At 35.8% G+C, this 19,730-nt stretch overlaps 1 pseudogene; it reads right to left on the bottom strand.

The window, feature by feature from the left end:
• Positions 1-9,374: 9,374 nt before the first annotated feature.
• On the bottom strand, positions 9,375-9,688 carry LOC132020646 (prothymosin alpha-like; annotated as a pseudogene).
• Positions 9,689-19,730: the final 10,042 nt, after the last annotated feature.

Genomic DNA, 19,730 nt, shown 5'->3' on the forward strand with positions numbered 1-19,730 from the left:
TTCTGCATGAAAAAAGAAACTTTTGTGGCAATAGGTCTTGCACCATACAGACAACTGAACAAAGTAGAAGATGCTCCAGCTACTGGGTCCAAACTGGCAAAACAACAGAAACATCAGATCAAGATTTTCTAAGTGAGGCTTCCTTCCTTTCTTCACTCTTCCCTCCCTCCTTCCCTTCTCTGTTTCTTCTTTCTTACTTCATTTCAATATTTTTCAAGAAAAAATATTGAAATGAATGTTTTGACAGTTTTAAAGTCAATTTTATAGGTTTTTTAATTTCAAGGGATAGTTTCTAACCAATTGTAGAATTTCAGTGCTTTAGTTGATTGATTGATTGATTGATTGATTTTTAAGTAATCTCCACACCCCACATAGGGCTTGAACTCGTAATCTCAAGATCAAGGGCTGCATGCTCTAACAACTGGGCCACCCTGGCAATCATTAGTGCTTTCATTTTTAAATAGTCTCTCTCCATCATTTTGTAACTGAAGAATCAGAGTGAGCTAAGTTTTTTCTATTTTATTTTTAGAAAATTTATTTATATATATAGACATATATACAGTATATATGTATATATATATACACATATACATATACAAACATAAAGTTTAACCATCATATATATATGATGGCTAAACATTTTTTTATATTTTCCAAACAGTTTATACCTTTTTCTAATGGGATTAACAATACAAAGATATTTAAAGACTATATCTTCTCCCCACTTCACTCTACTCTCCATTCCATCTCCTTCAGATATCCATACTCAGAAATATACATATGCAAAATATTTGTATCCTCTTTTTCCCAATATTGAATCATAATATATACACTTTGTATATTTCTTCATATATTTGTATATTTTGTAATATTCATTTTGTATATTTCTTTTCTCTGCTTTTTTTATTTGACAGTATACATAGGCAGCCCTACAAATATGTGTTTACATATCCATATATTTTTTATAAATTTATGCATATACATAAATATATAATTTTATATTAAAGAGTAAAATCATATGTGTTGGCAAGTTTTCAAAGCAGTTTTGCTTTTCTGTTCCCTTTTTGCTTTCTTTTTTTAAAATTTCTTTTTGTTGCTGTTTGCCTCCTACTATGTATGCTCTCCCTTTCTTTTCTGAGGGCATCCACTTCAACACATATACACACACAAACACACACACACACATTCCTGTTTTGTGCATTTCTACTTCTCATAATCATATAATATAAACATACATGCATACAAAAAGGCAGACATCCTTTTCTCTCTTCCTACCACAGAACACACACACACACATACACACATTCTGTTTACCAGAAAATCATTGCTCTTGATAGCCCAGTGTTAAATACATTTTCCAAAAATTTAAGAATAGGACTTTCATACAAATTTAGAACATATCAAAGATTTGTTTAATTAATTAATAAGAGAACCAGCAAGATGGTAAAGCTGCTTTAAAAATAGAATTAAAGGAGTGGCTGGTGACTCCATTGGTTGAACATATGACTCTTGGTTTTAAGTCAGGTCATGATCTCAGGGTCATGAAATCGAGCCCCATGTCAGGTTCCCCATTGAGCAGGGAGTCTGTTTGAGATTCTCTCTCCCTGTTCCTCTACTCTTTCCCCACTTGCTCTCTAAATAAATATATAAATAAACAAACAAATACTTGAAAAATAAAAACTAAAAATTAATTTAAAAATTAAAAATAAAAATAGAATTAAGAAGGAATGTTAAAATGAATTTGCTGAGTTAAGGGCAGGTATCATGCCAGGAATAAAACCATAACATTTGGTGCATCCTTTCCCTGGCAGAAATCATTTGTTTCTAATGGAACTAAAATCTGTAAAGTTAACCAGCAACTTCACAGTGTCTGTGAAGTTACTAATCAACAGTAATTGGTAAGTAAACCAAAAGTATATCTTCTTGTCTGAGCCTATGAGGCAATGCTTCAGTGTGACATTGAAAGGACACACAACCATCCTTTTGCCTTATTTCCTGATTTTGACCTGTTTTTAACCAGGCTGACATCAGTGGAAAATGGAACCGTGCCAAGCTTGAGTCACACCCTAAGAAAATTTAGATTCCTCTGGATGACCACCACACGATGTTCCTCCTCCTTTTTGTCATGATGACACCCCCAGACCTGTCTTTGGGACTACTTAATTATATTAAAGCAAAACCCGTGCTGGTTCCCATTAAGACCATGAGCTCTTATGTCACCCTTAGTAGACATGAAAACTAATTGCTCTAAATCTTTCACATAAAAAGGTCTTCATGTAACAGATGAGTTTATTATTACTGCAAATAAATTTAATCGTAATGATCTAAAAAAAAAAATAAGTGCTAATTAGCACTTCTGACTGACCAACATAAAAGAACTTTTTGGTATATGGTTTATATTTCAAAGTTGCACTAACCCACTTCATTTTTACAGCAAGGAATGCATGTTCAGACTATTTTAATGTATAATTTTAATGGTTTTGCTTGTTTTCACTTTCTTAGCTACCTTAGAAGGATGAATTAAATATTTCTTCTCACTTCCCTGCCCTTGAAAAGAGGTAGTTTTTGGTTGCTAATGATTTGGACATATGTTTAATGGGCATTAACAATTGATTGTGAAAGATCAGAAGAGACAACAGTTTAAGGTAAGGGAGGTAGGGAAAAGAAATTCTTCAGCTGGAAGGGAATTAACAATCACAGTGCCCCTTGTAAACAGCCAGTTCTCAGAGTGGATAATAGCATGCTTTACCTAGAGAAATTAGACATATATACCAAGGTTTCCAGCTTAGGCAAAATTTCACCCACCTGCAAAGCTGTAGAAGCAGGCAGCTCCCCAAATGTAAGAGACACTACCCATTTGAACAATGAGAATCCTGCAGGTACTCTGAAAGATGGGAAATCAGAGAACTTTCTGGGTTCTAGGTACTACATAAGCCTTCTGAATTCTGATGCAATTCTAGAATAAAGAAGGGGAAGAGATGGGAAGAAAAGAGGAGAGGAAAGGGGGTGCCTAGGTGGATCAGGCAGTTAAGCAGTTGCCTTTGACTCAGGTCATGATCCCAGGATCCTGGGATCAAGCCTTGCAGGGACCCTGCTTCTGCTCCTCTCCACCACTTGTGCTTGCTCTCGCTCTCGCTCTTGCTCTTGCTCTCGGTCTCGGTCTCGGTCTCTCTCTCTCTGAAGTAAATGAATAAAATAAAATCTTTTAAAAAAGAGAGAGAGGAAAGGTAGAGGGCTCAAGAAATGGCTAAGACAAAATATCCTGTCTACTCTATAGGATAGAGTATCAACTTCCTCAGTTAAGTTGTGTTAGATTAAGAGGTGATATTTTTCACATACATGAGTTTCCTGAGATTCAAATCTGTCCCTTTTTATCAGGTAATGATGCTGGCTCCCAATACTGAACCCTCATAGTCATCTACAACTCATCAGAGCCAACCTCATCATTTCATTGTTTGGTCCCAAATAAATCTTCCAAAAATATTTCTGTAGTGAAAGAGCTAATTGATGTTTATTCCTGTGAGATCCATTATAAGTGGGGGATGGGGAGAAAAAGCATGATTGAGTGGAACAGCACTACATTAGAAGTCAGGGGACCAGAGCATTTATACTGCAACAAATGCTATGTGCAAATCTGGATAAAGGACAACCTACTTGTTATTAGTAAAAGATCTCTTCTGGCTTTAGATTTACATGTGTCTCTTCCTCTCTCACTAATAACTGAACCATCTACTGGGCATAGTTTCTCAGGCTTTTCTCAAGGTACTGGATATGACTATTAGTTGGGAAACTCCACTGCAGCAACTTTGCTGCCACCCCCAAAGGAGTCATGAAGTTTTGAATTTCTCACCAGATTGGGGAGAGGTGGTTAGATGAGCCTCCATAAGAATTTAATGAGTCCCTACTCTCCCACATTCCTAGATGCTCCAATATTAGAAAAGGGGAATTCTGGGGGCACCTGGGTGGCTCAGGTCATAATCTCAGGGTCCTGGGATTGAGCCCCATGTCAGGCTCCCTGCTCAGCAGTGAGTCTGTTTCTCTATCTTCCTCTGGTCCTCTGCCTGCTTGCACTTGCTTTCTTTCTCAAATAAGCAAAATCTTTTAAAAATTACCTTCAAAAAGAACAAATAATCCAATGAAGAAATGGGCAGAGCACATGAACAGACATTACTGCAAAAAAGACATCCAGATGGCCAAAAGACACATAAAAAGTTTCCCACATCACTCGGCATCATGGAAATACAAATCAAAACCACAATGAGATACAACCTTACACCAGTCAGAATGGCTAAAATTAACAAGTCAGGAAATGACAGATGCTGGTGAGGATGTGGAGAAAGGGGAACCCCCCTACCCTGTTGGTGGGAATGCAAGCTGGTGCAGCCACTCTGGAAAACAGCATGAAGGTTCCTCAAAAAGTTGAAAATAGAGCTACCATACAACCAAGAATCACACTACTAGGCATTTACCCTAACGATACAAATGTAGTGATCTGAAGGGGCACCTCCTCCCCAATGTCTATAGCAGCAATGTCCACAATAGCCAAACTACGGAAAAAACCTCGATGTCCATCAGCAGATGAATGGATAAAGAAGATGTGGGGTGTGTGTGTGTGTGTGTGTATACATACATACATACACATACATACAGATGTATATATATACACACACACACAATGGAATACTATGCAGCCATCAAAAGAAATGAAATCTTGCCATTTGCAATGACGTGGGTGGAACTAGAGAGTATTATGCTGAGTGAAATAAGTTAATGGGAGAAAGATAACTATCATATGATCTCCCTGATATGAAGAAGTCGAGAAGCAACATGGGAGGTTTGGAGGGTAGGAAAAGAATAAATGAAACAAGATGGGATTGGGAGGGAGACAAATCATAAGAGACTCTTAATGTCACAAAACAAACTGAGGGTTGCCGGGGGAGGGGCATAGGGAGACGGTGATGGGGTTATGGACATTGGGGAGGGTATGTGCTATGGTGAGTGCTGTGCAGTGTATAAGCCTGACAATTCACAGACCTGTACCCCTGGGGCAAATAATACATTATATGTTAATAAAAATAATTTTTAAAAACGCCTTTAAAAAAGAAAAAGAAACAAATTCTGTGTACATTTGTCACAGCCTCTTTACTTAGAATTCTAAGTGAACCTAGTTGTTAGATGAAGCTCTAATACCTAGAACAAAAAAAGAGGTCAGAATACCTGAGGATGATAAGTAATAGTAATATAATCAATAAAAATTGTTGAGGATTGGCGCCTGGGTGGCTCAGTGGGTTAAGCCGCTGCCTTCGGCTCAGGTCATGATCTCAGGGTCCTGAGATCGAGTCCCACATCGGGCTCTCCGCTCTGTGGGGAGCCTGCTTCCTCCTCTCTCTCTCTGCCTGCCTCTCTGCCTACTTGTGATCTCTGTCTGTCAAATAAACAAATAAAATCTTTAAAAAAAAATGTTGAGGATTTATCAAATACCACAAATATATTGAGAGCTTTATAAGCCTTATTTAATTAGCTAAAGAACACTATAAAGCATGTTCTTTTGCCAACCCTACTTTATAAAAGAAGAAAACTGAGAGGATGCAACAGTATGAACATGGTCTTGTGGCTCATAACTAGCAACTGGCAGAATCAGGCTTCAAATATGATTTATTTTATACCACAACCTATAGCATTTCCTATTAAATTATATAGCCCAATGGAGTAAGTACGATTAGGCTTAGACAGAAGGGAATGTAAAAAAGGAAGTTCTGAAAAAAGAAAGCTCATTCAACAGCTGGCAGCTTAAATCACAAGGGGGCAAGATAAAAACTCTAAGTATTTATTATTTACAGGAGTCTCACCCTTCTAATGAAATTGGATCCTTAAGAGAGTTTATGGTTTGCTCAAATATAAGTCATTTTTCATAAAATGGCCATTCTAAATAGTGAAGATAAAGTGACATGTATAGGAAATTCACTGTAGGAGAAACTAAAACAACAACATTGTTCCAAGAAGCAAGAACTTGTATATATAGGGAGTCTATGTTGAAGGAGAAAGAGATCAATCAGCCAAGCGCAGAAAAGAAAATTGAGCTGAACAGAAATGTCTAATAGGCAATGTTAATAAATTTCTTAATAATAACATGTGGACCTCTGTCTCTGCCCATCTATGAAACATGTAAATCTGATACTACTAGTTAATATTTTTGTAGTTGGAATTTATTTTTATATATATGGCAACAAATAACTGAGTTTTTCCTCAAAAGGGAAGAGATTGAGATCAAAGATGGTTCAATGATATCTCCAGCTAAATTAAAATTAAAACATAATATGACAAATTAAGATGGGAGATCAAAGACATCACAGAACACAAGCAAACTGACATAAAGAGAAAAATTTGTCAAATACTTCTACACAAAGAGCTATTAAATTTCACAAATGACTTAAATAAATGAAAAGATATACCATGTTCATGGATTAAATGACTTAATGCAGTAAAATTTTCACTTCTCTTGAAGGAAATCTACCCAAAACCATTCTTTTTTCTTTTTTTAGATTTTATTTATTTATTTGACAGACAGAGATCACAAGTAGACAGAGAGGCAGGCAGAGAGAGAGAGAGGAAAGGAAGCAGCTCCCTGCTGAGCAGAGAGCCCGATGTGGGGCTTGATCACAAGACCCTGAGACCATGACCTGAGCCAAAGGCAGAGGCTTAACCCCCTGAGCCACCCAGGTGGCCCCCCCAAAACCATTCTTATAGTTTTTTTTTTAATAGAAATTCTGTTGCATAAGAATTCAACAAACTCTATATTTAAAAATATGGCTTAAAATTTTATGAATTTCTGAATCAATTTAAAAAATAGAATAAGATGTTGAAAATTTCCCTACCAGATGTTAAAACAGATATGTCCACAAATCCATAAAAACAAAAATAATATGGTCATTTACAGCAGAAACAGACAATTAAAAAACACAAAACATAGAAATAGATAGAGGGAATATATGAAAATTTGAAATATGAATAATTAAGGTGATAATATCAATTGATGAGAAAATCTAAATTGTAGATGATGTTGGAAAAACAGGTTTACCATACAGAGAAAAATAAAACTAAACTCCTACATTGCATCACATGAAAACAGAACTCCAAGTGAATTAAATATCTAAATGAGCAAGTAAAAGTAAGAAGCCAACAGAATAAAGTGTAGGAAAATATCTATGATGCATTTATTAGTTTCCTATTCCTGCTGTAATGAATAACTACAAACTTAATGATTTAAACAATAGTTGTTTATATTCTTATGGCCCTATGGCTCAGTTGTCCAACAGGTCTTACCTTATGTTGAGGTTTTGGCAGGGTTGTATTCCTTTCTGGAAGCTCTACAGAAGAACCCCCACACACACACCGCCTTTTCCAGAGGCAACCCAGCTTCCTTGACTTGTGGCATCTGTCCTCTATTTTCGAAGCCAGCAATACATCATCTTCCAAACCCTGCTTTTGTTTTCACATCTCTTTCTTGCTAACAAATTATAGTCAAGAAAAGCTCTCCACTTTAAAGGATTCACATGAATAGATTACACCCATCTGGGTAAATCAGAATAATCTCCCCCATTTCAAGATCCTAAGTCTTAATTATATACGTAAAGTCTTTTCCATCACATGGTAACATATTTACATGATCCAGAAATTAGGACATGGGCATCTTTGGAGGGTCATCATTTTACCTAGGAGAATAATGACCTTGGAGAATATTATTATAATGACCTAGGAGAATATTATTATAAATTAGGCAGACAAAAAAAACTTTAAAAAGCACAAATCATAAGGTTCAAATTCAATGGATTTGACTACATGAATATTAAAGACTTCTGTTCAATGAAGAATATCATAAACAAAGCAGACAAATGACAGACTGGGAGTAAATATTTGCAAAATCAAAATCTGGCAAAAGGCTAGTATTTATAGTATACAAGGGATCTTACCTTATTAATAATTACTTTAATTGTAAGTGGACTAAACACCTCAAAAAAAAATTCAGAGATTGGCAGAATGAATTTTTCTGTTAGACAGATGATAGATAGATAAATAGATAATAGAACTTTACCATGAGCCAGACATTGCTAAGAACAAAATGATGAGTCCTCTATCTTGTACATAACAACAATTCTATTTACATGCATAAGTTATTTTGTACTAATATAAATGAAACAAAGTTGGCTTTTTTTTTTTTTCAGAAAGATGAAAAGCAATCCACAAATTTTTATTTTTTTCAAGCCTTATTGTCCCTAGAATTTTTCTTAAGCTCACCTAGGATCTAAACATCACAGAAGCTTTTATGGTCTCGTGTGGCCTACACATAGGTACTTATCTGTGCCGAGTTAGACACAAAATAACCTATCAGGTTCAAGGGGAATAGATTTCACCATTTTAAATGTGAAATACGTATGAGTTGGATTAATTTTATAAACTGTGATAGCCAACAAAGATAATTCAAATAGTTACATGAGTGGTTCTGAAGTCTCTCTTGTATGGCAATAGTATATAGAAATTTTATATAAATGTAGATTACCCAGCCCCATCCTGAGAGATTCCAATTCAGAAATTTTGAGTCTTTACTGGGATTCTGCATTTTTTACAGGCTCCAAAGATTAATATGAGTTGGCACATGACCATGTTTATAATATTCTGGTTATCAACCTTTTGTCCTTGTTGTTAGAACAACTCAGCAAAATAAAATTCCCGTTTATTGTTGGACGACATTATTTCATACATACATAAAACAGGCCATAAATAAATAAACAGCAACTTCATAGACAAAGAAACCCTTTATCTTTGGCCTTTTAAACTATCTCATACAAACCAACTACTTATAGTACAGCTAAGTACATATACAGAAAATGTTACTGGAATGCTCGGGATAAGATTTGTTGTTGTTGTTTTTGCTTTTTTTTTTACAAGGTTTTTTTCCTCCTTTGAGATTATCATGAACACGGTCACACCACAAGTAAAGTCAGAAGTAGGACAGAGAACACTCCGAAGGATGGTTTGGTCATCCGAGATCATTAAAAATGGCTGACCTCTAACAATATGTACAAAAGTACAAAATATAAATAAAAAATACAAACAAATCTTCCTTTTTAAAGTGCTTTTAAGATAAAAAAAAGCAGGGCCTTGGAAGTTTTGGTTCTTTTTTTCCTCCCCTGTTGCAAATTCACGTTGTGGTTTTTGGGTGGAGGAGAGCGTGTGTCATCTGCGGGTGGCGCTGCGGGCGCTGGGTAGAAGGGCGGGACTCTCTACTTGAAGGTGACCACGTTTAGATTCTGAGATGGGAAGTGTAAGGTGAATAGGTCATAGTGGCCCATTTTTTTCTTAGTTTAACGTTTCCTTTTTTGCTGTCTAGTCATCCTCATCAGTCTTCTGCTTCTTGGAGTCCACATCATCCTCCTCATCATCTTCAGCTGCCTCCACCTCCTCATCTTCATCTCCATCTTCCTCATCGTCACCTTCTTCCTCCTCCTCCTCTTCCTCCCCACCTTCTACCTCTTCTTCATCTACCTCATTGTCCACCTCCTGCTCCCCATTTTCCTCATTAGCGTTCCCATTAGCAGGTGTGTCTCACATTCTCTGCCTCCTCCACAGCTTCCTTCTTCTCCTTTAAGTCTTTGGTGGTGATCTCGGAGCTGATGTCCACTTCTAACATGATGGGGCACACCAGTGATCCAATGCAGCAGATTAGAAAGAAAGGAAGAGTTGGAGAATTCTAGCAAGAAAGCTGCCAGAGTCTGAGGTGGCAAAGGAGGCACGTGGCGGAGGTGGTTGCAGCGAACAGGAGGCTAAACACAAGATCAATGCAAAGATGGCTTTTCAGAGCAGCCAGTGGAGCTAGTTATCAGCTTTTGCATTAAAATTGGTTCAAAGTCAGTATAAATTTTATTAATATTATTAACAATGATGGTTTGTTTATTCATATATACAAATTATTGTTTCTCATTTAATGAATTAGTAAGGTTTCAGTTTACCTCTGAAGTTTGCAGAAGGCAGTAACTTTTTTTGGTGACTTTCCTAAGCATTTTTCTATTTTGTTTTCTATAGGCAAGCCTCCCATATACACTATCTCCATGGGACAAAGGTGTTACTTAATATCAGAAAACATTAACTTGAAAACCAAAAGCAGCATTTTGTAGTGGACAGTTGTTGCAAATCTTGGTCCTTATAAATTTATTTTTTCTTTGAATTTATAATAAAAGATAATGATATCTTAGGTATACTTGTGGGAACATCATAAGTTTAAATTTACTTTTATTATTTTTGTTTTTTAACCAAAATTAATTATATAATTGTAAATTCACATTCATTTTTAAGAAATTACACAGCAAGATCCTGAATATTCTTTATTCAGTTTCCCTTAATGGTAATATCTTAAAAAATCATAGAACACATTGTAGTCAGGAATTAGATAGTGGTATAATCCACTGGTCTCAAGATTTCCCTAATTTTACTTGTATCCATCTGAGTCTGTGTCATTGTATTTTTTATTTTTATTTTTTATTACTCTTCCAAGTTTTTCCTTAAGATCCAGTGAGTTAACTCACAGTGTATTAGTTTCAATTGTGGGACTTAGCAATTCATCACTTCCATAAAACACTCACTGCTCATCACAAGTGCCCTCCTGATGGGTATTACATCACCCATTTAACCCATCTCCCCTCCAGTAACTTTTAGTTTGTTTTCCATAGTTCAGAGGCTGTTTTATGATTTCATCACCCATTTAACCCACCTCCCCTCCAGTAACTTTCAGTTTGTTTTCTATAGTTCAGAGGCTATTTTATGGTTTCTCTCTCTCTTTTCCCCCCATGTTCATCTGCTTTATTTCTTAAATAATTTGTCTTTCTCTCATTGACTTATTTTGCTTAGAATAATACCCTCTAGCTCCATCCATGTAATTTCAAATGGCAAGATTTCATTCTTTTTTATGGTTGAGTAATATTCCTGTGTGTGTGTGTACACTTCTTTATCCATTCATCAGTTGATGGACATTTTAGCTCTTTCCATAATGTAGCTATTGCTGGTAAATGCTGCTATAAACAACAGGGTACCTGTTTCCCTTTGAATCAGTATCCTTCAGGTAAATATCTGGTTGTGCAATTGCTGGGTCATAGGGTGGCTCTATTTTTAACTTTTTGAGGAACTGCCACACTGTTCTCCAGAGTGGGGCAGAATGAATTTTAGAAGGTCCAACTGCAACTATCTCTAAGAGACATGAAAGCAAAAGGTTACATCATAAAAATAATAACCAAAGACAGCTGGAGTGGCTTTATTAATATAAAAAATCAATTTTAAAGCAAAAGTCGTACTAGAAGCAAAGGACATTGTTTAATGATAAAGTGGTCTATCCTTCAAGATGATAAGGTACTCATAGGCATAAATGTACCTAACAACAGAGGCCCAAAAACACATGAAGAAAAACTGACAAAACTGGAATTAGAAATGGACAATTTTTTTTAAAGATTTTATTTATGTATTTGACAGAGATCATAAGTAGGCAGAGAGGCAGGCAGAGAGAGAGAGAGAGAGGAGGAAGCAGGCTCCCCAATGAGCAGAGATGCGGGGCACAATCCCAGGACCCTGGGATCATGACCTAAGCCAAAGGCAGAGGCTTTAACCCACTGAGCCACCCAGGTGCCCCAGAAATGGAAAATTTGACATAAAAAGCTAGAGAATTCAATATCCATCATGCAATATCAGATAGAACAATCAGGAAGAAGACCAACAAGGAAAAATGACTTGAAAACACTATCAACCAATAGACCACCCCCCCCCCCAAAATCCATAGAACACTTATTATTAGCAGGTTACATACACTTCCAAGTGCATATGGAACAGTTCTAAAATTGATCGTAGTAGGCTAAAAAAAAAGTGTTAGTAAATTTATTTTTTTTTTAATTTATTTCACAAGTAGTCAGAGATGCAGGCAGAGAGAGAGAGAGAGAGGAGGAAACAGGCTCCCCACTGAGCAGAGAACCAATGTGGGGCTCGATCCCAGGACCCTGGGATCATGACCCAAGCTGAAAGCAGAGGCTTTAACCCACAGAGCTACCCAGGTGCCCCAGTGTTAATAAATTTAAAGAATTGAAAGCATACAAAGTATGTTCTAACCACAATGGAATTAAATTAGAAATCACTAAAAGAAGGAAATTTTAGGAATTCATAAATATGTGAAATTAATACTAACTTGTAAATAAAAATATGGATGAGAACAGAAATCACAAGGGAAATTAGAAAATACAATAAGGAGAACACATGTACCAAAGACAACAAATCAATATTTAAGGGATGCAGCTAAAACAGTACCTACAGTGAAATTTATAACTATAAGTACCTATATTAAAAAATAAAAGAATACTGGGGCTACTGGGTGGCTCAGTTGGTTAAGCAACTGACTTAGTTCAGGTCATAATCTCAGTGTCCTCGTATTAAGCTCTGCTCCACACTCAGTGGGGAGTCTGCTTGTCTTTCTGCCCCTTTCCCCCAAAATGTTCTCTCTAAGTCTCTCAAATAAATAAATAAAATAATTAAAAAATATAAAAAATAAAAGAGAATACAAATCAATAGCTGAACTATCCACCTTAAAAAAAAAAAAAAAAACTAAAGCAAAACAAAACAGCAAACTAAACCCAAAGCAAGCAAAAGAAAGGAAATAATAAAGTCTAGAGTGGAAACAGAGAATAGAAAAGTACTAGAAAAATTAACAAAATAAATTTGGTGCTTGGAGAAAATAAAAGCGTTAACAAATCTTTAATTGAACTGGACGAGATAAAAACAGAGATGATTTAAATTACTAAAATTAGGGAAGAAAAGGGTACATCACTAAACCTGACAGAAATTAAAATGATTATAAGAGAATACTAGGAACAATTGAGTGCTAACAAATTAGACACCCTAGATGAAATGGACAAATTTCTGTAAAGATACAAACTTCCAAAACTGACCCAAAGAGAAACAGAAAATATGCCACCAACATTGGCTTTCTTTTTCAAAATTCCTCTGGCTATTCGAGGTCTTTCCTGGTTCCATATAAATTTTAGGATTATTTGTTCCATTTCTTGAAAAAAATGATGGTATTTTGATGGGGATTGCATTAAACATGTAGATTGCTTTAGGTAGCCTAGGTATTTTCACAATATTTGCTCTTCTGATCCATGAGCACAGAACACTTTTCCATTTCTTTTTTGTCTTCCTCAATTTCTTTCATGAGTACTTCACAGTTTTCTGAGTACAGATTCTGTGCCTCTTTGGTTAGGTTTACTCCTAGGTATCTTACGGTTTGGGGTACAATTGTAAATGGGATCAACTCCTTAATTTCTCTTTCTTCCTTCTTGTTGTTGATGTATAGAAATGCAATTGATTTCTGTGAATTGATTTTATATCCTGACACTTTACTGAATTCCTGTACAAATTCTAGCAGATTTGGAGTGGAGTCTTTTGGGTTTTCTACATAAAGTGTCATATCATCTGCAAAGAGTGAGAGAGTTTGATTTCTTCTCAGCCGATTTGGATGCCTTTAATTTCTTTTTGTTGTCTGATTGCTGAGGCGAAGACTTCTAGTACTATGTTGAATAGCAGTGATAATCGTCATCCCTGCCGTGTTCCTGATCTTAGCGGAAAAGCTCTCAATTTTTCACCATTGAGAATGATATTCACCATGGGTTTTTCCATAGATGGCTTTGATGATATAGAGGTATGTACCCTCTATTCCTACACTTTGAAGAGTTTTGATCAGGAAAGGATGCTGTACTTCATCAAATGTTTTTTCAGCATCTATTGAGAGTATCATATGGTTCTTGTTCTTTTTTTTATTAATGCATTGTATCACATTTATTTGCAGATGTTGAACCAAACTTGCAGCCCTAGAATAAAACCCACTTGGTCGTGGTGAATAATTCTTTTAATGCACTGTCAGATCCTATTGGCTAGTATTTTGGTGACAATTTTCGCATCTGTGTTCACCAAGGATATTGGTCTGTAATTCTCTTTGTCTGGTTTTGGGATCAAGGTAATGCTGGCCTCATAAAATGAGTTTGGAAATCTTCTCTCCATTTCTATTTTTTTGAAGTTTCAGGAGAATAGATAATAATTCCTCTTTAAATGTTTGGTAGAATTCCCCTGGGAAGCCGTCTGGCCTGGGCTCTTTTTTGTTGGGAGATTTTTTGATGACTGGTTCAATCTCCTTACTGTCTATGGGTCTGTTCAGGTTTTCTACTTCTTCCTGGTTCACTTATGGTAGTTTATATGTCTCTAGGAATTCATCCATTTCTTCCAGATTGTGAAATTTGCTGGCATATAGTTGCTCATAATATATTCTTATAATTGTTTGTATTTCTTTGGTGTTGGTTGTGATCTCTCCTCTTTCATTCATGATATTATTTATTTAGGTCCTTTCTCTTTTCTTTTTGATAAGTCTGGTCAGGAGTTTATCAGTCTTATTAATTCTTTCAAAGAATCAGCTCCTAGTTTTGTTGATTTGTTCTACTGGGTTTTTTTGGTTTCTATTTCATTGATTTCTGCTCTGATCTTTAGTATTTCTCTTCTCCTCCTAGGTTTAGGCTTTCTTTGCTGTTCTTTCTCCAGCTTCTTTAGGTGTAGGGTTAGGTTGTGTACTTGAGACCTTTCTTGTTTCTTGAGAAAGGCTTGTATTATTATATACTTTCCTCTCAGGACTGCCTTTGCTGTGTCGCAAAGATTTTGAACTGTTGTGTTTTCATCATCATTTGTTTCCATGAGTTTTTCAATTCTTCTTTAATTTCCTGGTTGACCCATTCATTCTTTAGAAGGATGCTCTTTACCCTCCATGTATTTGAGTTCTTTCCAACTTTCCTCTTGTGATTAAGTTCTAGCTTCAGAGCATGGTGGTCTGAAAATATGTGGGGAATGACCCTAATCTTTTGGTACCTGTTGAGACCTCATTTGTGACCCAGGATGTGATCTATTCTGGAGAATGTTCTATGTGCACTAGAGAAGAATGTGTATTCTGTTGCTTTGGAATGGAATGCTCTGAATATAACTGTGATGTCCTCCTGGTCCAGTGTATCATTTAAAGCCTTTATTTCCCTGTTGATCTTTTGCTTGGATGATTTGTCCATTTCAGTGAGGGGGAGTGTTAAAGTCCCCTACAATTATTGCATTATTATTGATGTGTTTCTTTGATTTTGTTATTAATTGGTTTATATAGTTGGCTGCTCCCATGTTAGGGGCATAGATATTTAAAATTGTTAGATCTTCGGGGCGCCTGGGTGGCTCAGTGGGTTAAGCCACTGCCTTCGGCTCAGGTCATAATCCCAGGGTCCTGGGATCGAGTCCCACATCAGGCTCTCTGCTCAGCAGGGAGCCTGCTTCCTCCTCTCTCTCTGCCTGCCTCTCTGCCTACTTGTGATCTCTCTCTGTCAAATAAATAAATAAATTCTTTTAAAAAAATTGTTAGATCTTGTTGGACAGACCCTTTGAGTATGATAGAGTGTCCTTCCTCATCTCTTACTATATAGTCTTTGGCTTAAAAAATCTAATTGATCTCATATAAAGATTGCCACTCCAACTTTCTCTGAATGTCCATCAGCATGGTAAATTGTTTTCCACCCCCTCACTTTAAATCTGGAGGTGTCATTGGGTCTAAAATGAGTTTCCTGTAGACAGCATATTGATGGGTTTTGGTTTTTTTTATTCATTCTGACACCCTGTGTCTTTTGATTGGGGCATTTAGCCCATTTATATTCAGGATAACTATTGAAAGATATGAATTAAGTGCCACTGTACTGCCTATAATGTGACTATTACTGCAGATTGTCTCTGTACCTTTCTGGTCTACTACTTTAAGGCTCTCTCTTTGCTTATAGGACCCCTTTGAATATTTCCTGTAGGGCTGATTTGGTGTTTACAAATTCTTTTAGTTTTTGTTTGTCCTGGAAGCTTTTTATCTCTCCTATTTTCAATGATAGCCTAGCTGGATATTGTATTCTTGGCTGCATGTTTTTCTCATTAGTGCTCTGAATATATCATGCCAGTTCCTTCTGGCCTGCCAGGTCTCTGTGGATAAGTCTTCTGCCAATCTTATATTTTTACCATTGTATGTTACAGACTTCTTGTCCCGAACTGCTTTCAGGATTTTCTCTTTGTCATTAAGACTTGTAAGTTTTACTATTAGATGATGGGGTGTGGACCTGTTTTTATTGATTTTGAGGAGGGTTCTCTGTGCCTCCTGGATTTTGATGCTTGTTCTCTTTGCCATATTAGGGAAATTCCCTACTATAATTCACTCCAATATACCTTCTGTCCCCCTCTCTCTTTCTTCTTTTTCTGGAATCCCAACTATTCTAAAATTGTTTTGTCTTATGGTATCACTTATATCTCGAATTCCCCCCTCGTGGTCCAGTAGTTGTCTCTCTTTTGCTCAGCTTCTTTATTCTCTGTCATTTGGTCTTCTATATCACTAATTCTCTCTTCTCACTCATTTATCCTAGCAGTAAAAGCCTCCATTTTTTTATTGTACCTCGTTAATAGCTTTTTTTATTTCTTCTGGGTTAGATTTTAGTTCTTTTATTTCTCCAGAAAAAGCTTTTATCTCTCCAAAGAGGATTTCTCTAATATCTTCCATGCCTTTTTCGAGCCCGGCTAGAACCTTGAGAATTGTCATTCTGAACTCTAGATCTGACATATTACCAATGTCCATATTGATTAGGTCCCTAGCCTTCAGTACTGTCTCTAGTTCTTTTTTTTTGTGGTGAGTTTTTCCACCTTGTCATTTCATCCAGAAAAGAATATATGAATGAGAGAATAAAATACTAAAAGGGTGGCACAGACCCCAGAAAAATGTACACTAACCAAATCAGAGGAGACCCTCTTTTACAACCCTTTCTTAGGAAGATTACTTCAAGTTGTACTCTAGCAAATTAAAAAGGTAAGCCATGAAGTAATAAGCAAACAGTGGATCCAACAAATTTTGCACTGAAGCTCAGTGTCCAGATGTAAAGACTCAAAACCCTACAGTCAGGCACCAAATGATGAAATTTTAGAATATAAGTGAGGGCCAGTGGGGTGCAGTCTGAAGCCGAGGACCAAGAAAGAATTCTTGAGACATCTTTGTTGCAAAATGGTGGTTTATTAAAATATGGGACAGGACCCATGGGCAGAAAGAGCTGCTTCTCTTCTCTATTTTTAAATAGATGGACTGTACAATGGCAGCCTCACTGATGTTGATATTAAGCATAATAAAAGTAATCCAAAAACTAAAAGAAATAAAATGCTTGAACCAGTGTTATCTAATTGTAATTAATCAAATCTTTAGTATTCTAGTAGGTGTCCTGAACCATACTGTTATTTTTAAGCAATTAAATCCTACCAATAAGAGACCCCAGTAAAGTGCACTATTATTAAATCCTCATTGAGAGGTTAGGCCACTGTTTTCCCTACAATCATTTTTGAGTTTGCAAATTTTTAAAAAATAGAAAATTATACAGCCTTTGCTACTTTAAATAACTTTGTCTGACAAGCTGAAATTTTCAGACTAATAAGAAGGTAGAATAAAAATGTAACCAACTGCTTTCTTACTTTTTTCCTTTAAATACAAAAGATAATTATCCAAAGACTAATCTTTAATTTTGCATTGTTTCCTCCACTAATGAACCACAGAATTTATCCCTCAATAAAAACACAAAAGGAAAACTTACGAAAAACTAGTCTTAGCCTGTTAAGATTTAATCATAACCTCCTAATCTTACCACATTCCCTTTTTATTCTGTATAATTTCCAGTTCAGAATATCTGAATCTATTTCTAAATGTAGAGTTTAGGAAAATTATTTGTAATTGATAAGAGCAAACTAAAGCAGCATTCAAACTCTTTATGAATTTTTGCAAAATTAAATTTAGGGTACATAACTAGTAACACCTGGGAACATTTTTGATTATACAATTCATTTTGCATATGAGATGTACCTGAAAATCATGTTTTGTAATAGTGAAGGTAGTTTCTGTAAGTACCCATATCTCTCAAATGTGCTGAGTTAAAATTTCCATATAGTGTTATTAATTTTCATCTTCAGCATAACTCCTATCTATGCTATCATTTTAAATCTGTATTTAACTTAAAAAATAAACAAATTTGTGTTTAATGAGTATTTCTTGAGTACTAACTATTCTACTGGTACAGATAATAATAATACAAAAAATGAGATTTATCAAGTGGTTATTATAGTAGTAATAAGCACTATACTAAATTCTCTGTAGTCTTATCTCAATCCACCCTAACAGAAATTCCATGAAGTAGTAGTTTACTATCCACATTTTACAAATGAGGAAATTAAAGGTTAATGACATGAAGTGATTTGCCCAAAGTTACACAGTTAAAAAGTGGCTCAACTCAATGTTAGTTTAAGAGTACACAAAGGCAAAAACATCCAGGTGTCCTCAAGCAACTTACAGTCCAGTGAGGCTATCAGAGAAGGAACCAAATAACAAAAGCAAAGTATCTTATAAGTGAGAGTAATGCTTCAATATGAAACAGTCAACTTAAAGTATAAAATTTAAAACATTACCGTGGTGGTAGAGGGTAGGTATTAGTCAGTGCTTTCCAGAGAAACAGAACCAAATGTGTACATAAACATACATAAACATATCTGTGTACACATAGAGAGAGATTTATTTTAAGGAATTAGTTCATGTGACTATGAGAACCCATGGAAAAGCCAATGTTGGCAGTTCAAGTCCAAAGACCATCTACTAGCAGAATTCCTTTTTGCCTGGGGGAGTTTAGTCTTTGTTTTAAGGCCTTTAACTGATTAGATGAGCCCTTCCCCACCTCATTATGGAGGACAATCTGCTTTATTCAAAATTCACTGATTTAGTGGTATCTAGGTGGCTCAGTCAGTTGAGAGTCAGCTGACTCTTGGTTTTGGCTCAGTTCATGATCTCAAGGTCAAGAGATCAAGCCCCAGTTTGGCTCTGTGCTCAGCATAGAGTCTGCTTGAATTCTTTCCCCTTCCCTCTCTACCCCCTGCACTTTCCCCACTTGCACTCACACATGTGCACTTGCTTGCTCGCTCTCTCTAAAATAAATAATCTTTTTTTTTTTTAGAAAGTTCACTGATTTAAATATTAATCTTGTCAAAAAAAAAAAAAAAGAAAAGAAAAGAAAAAAGAAAAAAAATTCACAGAAACATCCAGAGTAATGTTTGACCAAATATCTGGGCTCTCTGACCCAACCAACATGGAAAAGTAACCACCACACAGTGCTTTAAATATATATAAAAACTCATTCTAAATAACATGCCCCAAGCAGAGTTCTACAACGCTGTCTTCTCCAATAGAGCTATACCTCTTAAATTGAGGACTGCATTATATTTACTTTTTTATTCCCAGTGTCTATGATAATGAAATAACATTTTTAGGAGCACTTATTAAATTATATTTAGTAGACCTTGCCTGAACTAAATTGAATTAAATTCAATTTCTAGCCTTTTAAAATCTCTGAAAGAGAAAAGTGTGTTCAGAGTAAGTTAAGTGTCATAGATCAAGCACAGCAGTTTGGGAACTCATAACTGTATCAGCTCCTTGGTTGCCAAATTTGTGACAAAAGTTATGTATTAGTCATATATTGCTGCATAAAATATTACTACAAATTTAGCAACATAAATAAACACGTAGTTATTATTCCACAGTTTCTATGGGTCAGGAATCCAGTCACAGCATAGCTGAG

This window comes from Mustela nigripes, chromosome 6 (genome assembly GCF_022355385.1).
Source record: "Mustela nigripes isolate SB6536 chromosome 6, MUSNIG.SB6536, whole genome shotgun sequence".
Taxonomy (NCBI): Eukaryota; Metazoa; Chordata; class Mammalia; order Carnivora; family Mustelidae; genus Mustela; species Mustela nigripes.